The sequence below is a fragment of the Cricetulus griseus genome, chromosome 9 (assembly GCF_003668045.3).
Source record: "Cricetulus griseus strain 17A/GY chromosome 9, alternate assembly CriGri-PICRH-1.0, whole genome shotgun sequence".
NCBI classification, from domain to species: Eukaryota; Metazoa; Chordata; class Mammalia; order Rodentia; family Cricetidae; genus Cricetulus; species Cricetulus griseus.
Genome location: NC_048602.1, coordinates 22,363,043 through 22,371,240, shown reverse-complemented (window position 1 = coordinate 22,371,240; position 8,198 = coordinate 22,363,043). Strand labels below are relative to the sequence as shown.

At 47.7% G+C, this 8,198-nt stretch overlaps 1 non-coding gene across 1 annotated transcript; it reads right to left on the bottom strand.

Moving 5' to 3' along the window:
* Positions 1-245: 245 nt before the first annotated feature.
* LOC113837271 lies at positions 246-408 on the bottom strand. Its single transcript, XR_003487921.1, has one exon. It is a non-coding gene; the product is annotated as a U1 spliceosomal RNA (small nuclear RNA).
* Between the last annotated feature and the right edge of the window lie 7,790 nt (positions 409-8,198).

Below are 8,198 nucleotides of genomic sequence, written 5' to 3'. Positions count from 1 at the left end.
TGGGTGGGGAAGAGGGAGACAGAGAGAGAGAGAGAGAGAGAGAGAGAGAGAGAGGCAGAGAGAGAGAGAGACAGAGAGAGAGAGAGCGCACAATCCAGTTCTAGTGTCTTTCCCATCATAGAAAACACTAACGCCGTGATGGAGGCAGCACCCTTACCACTTCATCTAAAACCAATCACCCCGAAAGGTACCACATCTAAATTCTATTTCATTCATGGTCAGGATTCATGATATAAATCCCCCCCCAGAGGAGAGCGACAACACAGCCCCCACTACCACAACCCATGCAGTCAAATTCCCCAAATTTGGGGAAATGGCAGGGGCCAGCCCATCAGGAGTGCCATGGATAAAACTCACCCTGGGGAAGCCACCTTTGTGGTCATGGTAGCTCCCCTGCCAGGTAAGCGTCATAATGTAAATTTCAGATACAAGATTCAAAAGTGATTGCGCCCCGCTCTTGACCCTGGCTGTGGTGGTAGTGGGTTGGGAACAATACACAATCGTCTCCATATGGCTGCATAGGTGGAAAGAATGCTAATAGAACAAGACTATGGAGGTCTGAAGAGGTACAGCGAGGGAGACATTCATTTTATTTAGAATAACCAGGAGAAGTATTTTTTTGTGTGTGTCGGGGGTTGAGACAGGGTTTCTCTGTGGCTTTTGGAGGCGTCTCGAACTCACAGAGATCCGCCTGCCTCTGCCTCCCGAGGGCTGGGATTAAAGGCGTGGGCCACCAATGCCCGGAACCCAGGGGAAGTATTTTAAAAGCATTTTTTTTTATTTAAAAAATTGATCTATACATAAGAGTGTTTTGCCTGTATGCATGTATGAGCACCATGTGTGTGCAGTACCCACTGCAGCCAGAAGAGGGCATCAGATCCCCTGAAACTGGAGTTACAGGCTGTGAACTACCAGGCAGGTCCTGGGAACTGAACCCAGGTCTTCTGAAAGAGCAACAAATGTTCTTAACTGCTGAGCCATCTCTCCAGTCTCCAGGAGAGGTGCTTTGAGGTAGAAAGAAAAGATGGTACAGGAAGCATGAGAAGAAGTGGGTGTCAGGCAGTTGTAACAGCAAATTCCCAGGCCCAGAACAGGGCTGAAGACTCTTGTTGAGGGCTAGTTGAAGTCAGCTGGAGAATTGCTAAAGGATGGGTCTGGGAGCAGGCAGGGTGAGCTCTGGGGTGTTCTAAAGCATGGTGGTGGGGGAGTTCAGGATTTATTTCCAGGCAGCAGAAGCTGCTGGGGTGACTCCAAGCACAGCAGTAAGATTCTGAATGGAACTTGGCAGGAAGTCTGTGTGGGCCTTGCTGCAGATGCGCTAGCTCTGGCAGGTGAGATTAAAAATGAAATCGTTTTATTTATAGCATGACAGGCGTGCCGGCGTGGAGCGATTTGCCACCAGCTAGGTGAAAGGCAGTAAAACCTAACAGTTCCTGGATTTTAAAATGCGCATCCTGTCTGTCTTTCTTACCCACTCTTGCTGTTGGTTTTCCTTGCAGGCACATTGGAGAGTGAAATAATTTTATGAGAATTATTGTGTCAGGTGTGGCGGCGCCTGTCTTTAATCTCAGCGTCTTGGGAGACAGAGGCAGGCAGATGTCTGTAAGTTCAAGACCAGCCTGCTACTCTACATGTCAACTTGGAGGACAGCCATAGGTACATAGAGAGACTTGCATTTAATATAAATAAATAAACAAATAAGGAATGTGAACACCCATGCCCCTTTGTCAGGGGAGATTTGCAAGCAGGGTCCTCAGTATCAGCCAGCTGTTTTGAGATAGGGCTTTATAACGGTTTCTTTCTAGCGTTGCCATCCCCTAGGTGTTTTTCATGACCAGAGAGATGGCTCAGTGGGTAAAAGCCCTTGTCTTGCAAGCCTAGAGGCCTGGTTTGGATTCCCAGAACCCATGTAAAAAAGCCAGACACTGTGGTGGGTTGCATGTGAAATCCTGGTACTCCTGCCGAGAGGTGAGAGGCAGACTTAGAGGAACAGCATGGCAAAAACAAGAGGGACCCTGCCTCAGAAAGGCAGAAGCTGAGAACCAACTTCTAAAAGTTACCCCTGATCTCTACATGTACATAGATACATTTTTTGTTTTGTTTTGTTTTGGTTTGGTTTTCGAGACAGGGTTTCTCTGTGTAGCTTTGGAGCCTATCCTGGAACTAGCTCTTGTAGATCAGACTGCTCTCGAACTCACAGAGATCTGCCCACCTCTGCCTCCCGAGGGCTGGGATAAAAGGCGTGAGCACCTGGCACAAATATACATTATTATAATTGTGTGTGCTTGATGTGTGTGCGTTTGAGTGTGAAAGTGCACCTGTCACAACACACACGTGTGTGTGTGGGGGAGCAGAAGAAAACCTCAGGTGTTGGCCTTGCCTTCCATCTTGTTTGAGGCAGGGTCTCTTTGTTGCTGTGCACACCAGGCTAGCTCACCCACAAGCTTCCAGGGATTCTCTTGTTTCCATCTCCTATCCTGCCGTGGATCAGAGACACCTGCTACCCTGCCCAGCTTATATGGGCTCTAGGGATCTGAACTCTGCTGATGGAGTTTCTGTGTTGCCCAGTCCCACAGCCATTTAGTCCCAAATAAACACACAGAGACTTATATTAATTATAAACTGGCTAGCCGATGGCTCAGGCTTCTTATTGGCTAGCTCTCTCTTAATTATTAACACCTTTCTATTAATCTATAAATCTCCTGGTGGTCTTATCTTACTGGAGAATTCCTGGGTGTTCTACCTGCCTGGTGGCTACATGGTGTGCCTTTCTCTCCACTGTTTCTCTTCTCAGACTTCTCCTGGTCTGATAACTCTGCCTATACTTCCTGCCTGGCTACATCCTGCCTGTCCATTGGCTGAAACAGCTTTATTCATCAACCAATAAGAGAGACATATATTCAGAGCATACAGAAGGACATCCCCCATCTGAACTCAGGTTCTCACACTGGTGGGAACCGTCTCCCCAGACCAATAGAATGGTCTGTGCCACAGAGAAGTAACTCTCTACCCTTTTGGTCCCCTGTTAGTCTGCTTTACGACTCTGGATTTTCCTTTTGGATATTTCATATACATTGGAATCATGTAATCCATGTCCTATGGTGTCTTCCTTCTTGTCACTGAGCAAAATATTTTCAAGGATCCTCCAATGAAAGGGAACTGTGCCAGTTCGTTTTTCGTCAACTTGACACTGTTAGACCCCTGGAAGCTCAGGCCTCCAGGATCTTTTCCCAGGACAGCGGACACCCCAGTCACCATGCGGAGGCGGAAACTTGATGCAAACAGCAAGAGGCTTTAATGAAAGGTGGACGTTTGTACAAACGGGCTCTCTCAGCATGCAGGCTAGAGAGCAGCCCCGTCCCCCAGGCACAGGCGTTTTTAAAGGCAAAACCCATAAGCTTAGGGAAGGGCCTCAACTCTCTGTCTGTTGAACCCATGAGTCAAGGGTTCCTAAGAGGCCCTTTGTCTTGAGGAGAGGGCTGGGAATCAGATGGCCTCCTGACCCACCAGTTGTAAAACCTGCAGACCTCAGATATGCTAACTAATCTTGCCTGACCAAATGGTAGCTATCTCTTTGTTTCATAGGGACCCTTCATTGTTAATTATTGACACATTGGCCGTTGGGGCAATCTGTTTCCTTCATGAGCCCCTCAGGGAGGGTAGTCATCTGGGAATTCTTGGTACCCAGTTATCTTATGGCCTTGTAAGGGAGTAATTGCTGGCGGCTGGTAAATTCCAGGCACTAAGTCATAGTAGTGGCCTTAGTCAGTTTCTGGGTTAGGCTGTCCTACATTCCATTTGGAGAGTTTCCTTATCTGGGCTATATTTCTTTGCTAACTTTGAAGTCTTTCACTACGTCTTGACTCAGAGGCAACAGGAAGTCGATGGACCGACTGTCACCCTGAAGGAAGCTTGAGAAAAAGAGACCCTGCCCCCACACAGTGACACACTGTTGGGAGCCATGCAGCCTAGTCTCAGATCAGCATATGACTACCTGTCCAATGGGTTTCTTCAGGGCAAGGCACCTGAGGAAAAGAATTCTCACTTTGTAAGGACCAGTGGTTCACAGGACAGCATAGGAATTTGAAAAATTCATGCAGCTTGCAAGGCTCTTTCCTCTCTCATTTATACTGGTGATTCATTGAGTGGCTCTTAGTTTTACTTTGTCAGTCACACATGCAACAGCTGTCATTTTTTTCCCCTGGAAATTCTGTTCTTTCTTGAATATTTACCCCGAAGATTCAACAGTGGGCTAATGTTTCTCAAATCTCTTATCTGGAACTAGTAATTACAACTCCTAATCCTGGGATCTTTGCTGACAAAGCAGAGACAGGTACGTATAAGAAAACAACACTTGAAAACAACATTAACCATGTCTCACAGTTCTGAAAGGGAGAGTAAGGCAGGCCTAGACAGAAAGGGGAAAAAGCCTCAGGAATACATGTAGTGCCAACTGTTGAGAGTAGGTTCCCCAGACATCAAGTGAAGGGACCAGCTCCCCATTTCGGCAGCCATAACAGTCGGACATGTGCTTTTCTGACCTTGCCTTGGTCACTAGAGGTTAGGTGCCTGCCTCGTGGCAAGGAACCAATCAGAAGTTAGCTGGTAGCATTATGCTTTACGGCTCTGGGTGTGCTTTACGGACAAGCGCACAGCAATGACGAGCAGAGCATAGCAACCACCCTGGGAGGGCCTATGGGCCATAACAACCAGTTGACCAATCAACACAGGGCAAGCCCTCCAAGCCTGGAGGCACACCAATCCTGAGCCTGTGTGTACCCCTAGACACTCCCCTTACACTGCCCTACAAGATCTCTATGCAGACACTTCGAGCTGTCTTTGCAAGCCATCCGCCATGGCGGGTGGGTGAAAGACCCGAGCTAACATGGGGTTAGCTCGTTAAACAACAATAAAGCCTCGTGCAGTTTGCAGCAAGTTTTCGAATCTGCCTGGTGATTGGGGTGACCGTGGTCCGGGGCTGGGACCCTGGAGGCCTGAGTTTTCCAGGGGTCTAACACAAGCATATAGAATCAACGATAGGATCTAGTATGACCCAGTGGGGGGAATACCATGTGAAATATGGAATGGAAAGATCCCACTTTGCCATACGCAGGAGCTCATTTTGGTGTACGATGTGTGGTACGGTGGGATGGGGAAGTCTGCCTTTTACAGAAAGACTGAGACACGGGATCCTCAGGTAAAAATGGGAATTATATAAAAGCATATCTTGTGTCGTGGCCTGGCATGTCTAAGCCCCAAGCCACTGTAGCCATGAGGTTTGGCCTGAGTAGGGGAGCATGGACTTGGAAACTCCTAGCAGCCCAATGTCGATAAAGACCAAACACAGGCATCTTGTCATCTTTAGAGAGCTAGTCTCTTCTTTATTCAGCATCTTCCTGGCTGTTTACTAACCACCATGCTTCCCTGACCACGAGGAGGCCATTATTCTCTCCTGCCCTTGACCCCTCTGCCTGGTTGCTCCTAACTTTCCCTGTCCTCATTTGTTACTTACACACCTAGCCCTCTGACCAGGTGCAGACCTATTCAAATGCTTTGTCCTGTAGAGATGCAAACAATGGGACATTCCCCACTGAGGCCATGTTATTCAATAGCAAACACAATTCAATGCTCCCGGTTACTGGAACCCACTGGAACCTCTGGAAATTCCCTAATGGAATTTTCCTGGCTCCCAACAATCTTGGAGACATGAAAGAACTGTTTGGGTTTGAGTATTGTTGTCCTTAAAGTGTTAGACCCCTGGAAAACTCAGGCCTCCAGGATCTCAGCCCAGGACCACGGTCACCCCAATCACCAGGCAGAGTCGAAAGCTTGATGCAAACTACACGAGGCTTTATTGTTGTTTAACGAGCTAACCCCATGTTAGCTCGGGTCTTTCATCCACCCACCATGGCGGATGGCTACAAAAGACAGCTCGAAGTGGCTGCATAGAGATCTTATAGGGCAGTGTAAGGGGAGTGTCTAGGGGTACGCACAGGTTCAGGATTGGTGTGCCTCCAGGCTTGGAGGGCTTGCCCTGTGTTGATTGGGCAACTGGTTGTTATGGCCCATAGGCCCTCCCAGGGTGGTTGCTATGCTCTGCTCGTCATTGCTGTGCGCTTGTCCATAAAGTACACCCAGAGCCGTAAAGCATAGCACCACCAGCTAACTTCTGATTGGTTCCTTGCCACGAGGCAGGCACCTAACTTCTAGTGACCAAGGCAAGGTCAGAAAAGCACGTGTTACTGTCATGGCTGCCGAAAGAGGCAGGCACCTGACCTTAGTGACTAAGACAAGGTCAGACAAATACATGTTCGGCTGTTATGGCTGCCGAAATGGGGAGCTGGTCCCTTCAAAAGCATGGTACCCATGTCTATTACTTTTTAACTTTGTAACCACAAGCAGCTGCCAGCAGATTAAGTGCTACAAGGGCAGGATGTGTCTGGCTCAATGTTTAGTTAATCATGCAAAAATGCTCAACTCTATGTCTAGAATAAGGTTATGTCTGGGGTGGGAAAGTGTATTGGGGAAGCATAAAGGGGACCAGTGAGGGCTTTTTATAATGACTATGACATATTTTGCAAAATATGTCTTCTTTTTTTGGTTTTTCAAGACAGGGTTTCTCTGTGTAGCTTTGGAGCCTATCCTGGCACTCGCTCTGGAGACCAGGCTGGCCTCGAACTCACAGAGATCTGCCTGCCTCTGCGTCCCGAGTGCTGGGATTAAAGGCATGCGCCACCAACGCCCGGCTAAAATATGTATTTCTTAAAAGTAAAACATAGGAGCCAGTAAGAAAGTTGTTCATGTAACCCTTGTAAGAAAAACTCTGTTAAAGTATAAATAAAGATGACTCAAACTACTGTGGGCCACTTGAGTGCAATCCATTTGGTGGTCAGAAGATTTTCTGATGCCCCTTCCCCACCTCAGGGCCTGAACCCGAGCCAAAGCTGGACCACAGCAACACACTTCCTCCAACAAGGCCACACCTCCTAATAATGCCACTCCCTTTGGGGGCCATTTTCTTCAAACCACCGCAATAGGAAAACAGACTGAGTTTGCCATGGAGGGCAAGGCAGTAAGTGTCTTTCCCTGGTCTCAGCTTCAGCCCCTACCTCCAGGTTTCCATCTGTGTTCCTGTCCTGGTTTTCCTCCATGATGGGATTCAGTTTGTAAGCAAAATAAACCCTTTCCTTCCCAAGTTGTTTTTGGCCAACCTTTTTTTTTTTTTTTTTTTTTTTAAATCACAGCAACAAAGAAGCAAAGTAGAACAGAGAGACACATCCGTCCTCATTTCTTTTACACGACTGGGTAATAATCTATTGTGTCTACTTTATCATGTATCTTACTCCTTTCTGATATGATGGCCATGCCTTCGCAAGGGCTGTCACCACTATTATGGCTTCTGAGGTGTTTCTGAGGGATAGGGGACCTCCAAAAAAAAAAAGATGAATAAAGGAGGAGGAAGAGGAGGAGGAGGAGGAAGAGGAGGAGGAGGGGGGGGAGGGACTAGGTTTATATGTGGGACATGAGTGTGGGTTTAAACCCGACTCCCTCCCAGTACAGTTGTACCTTGGCTGCACAAAAGCTTCCGTTTTCTTAACCGTAAAAAGAGTTAGCGGCCATTCCAATGCCGTAGACCAGTTCTCTCAACCTGCACACCCATCCTGTGAGTCAGACACAGTCATTCCTGCCATTCCGTATTTGAGAAAACAGATGTTGAGTGAATGTGAACCATCTGGTCACCATCACACAAATAAGGGGTGGCAGAGCTGGGATGTGAGGGCTCGGCTCTGTGTGTGGTCCCTCGGCTTAACCCAGAAACTCTTGGGCTCCACAAGGAAGAAGGCTATTAGAAACAGCCCAGCCATGTGTGAACGGGTGAGAAAAAGTTGGTATGTCCCGGCAATTGGGATGTCCTTCAGCCTAGCGTGGTGGTACAGATCTGTCAGCCCAACTATTCAGAAGATTGAGCCAGGAGGGGGTCAAAGTTCAAAGATGGCTTGGGCTACAGAGTGATCTAAAGATCTGCCTAGGAAACTCAGTGAAGCCCTGTCTCAAAATAAAAGGAAGAAGGATTAGGTGTGTCACTCAGTAACAAATCACTCGCCTAACATATGTGAGACCCTGGGTTCCATCCCAGCATCCCACAAAATTGAATATTATTAAACTGAAATGGGAAGAAGTATAGATACCTGGGACGT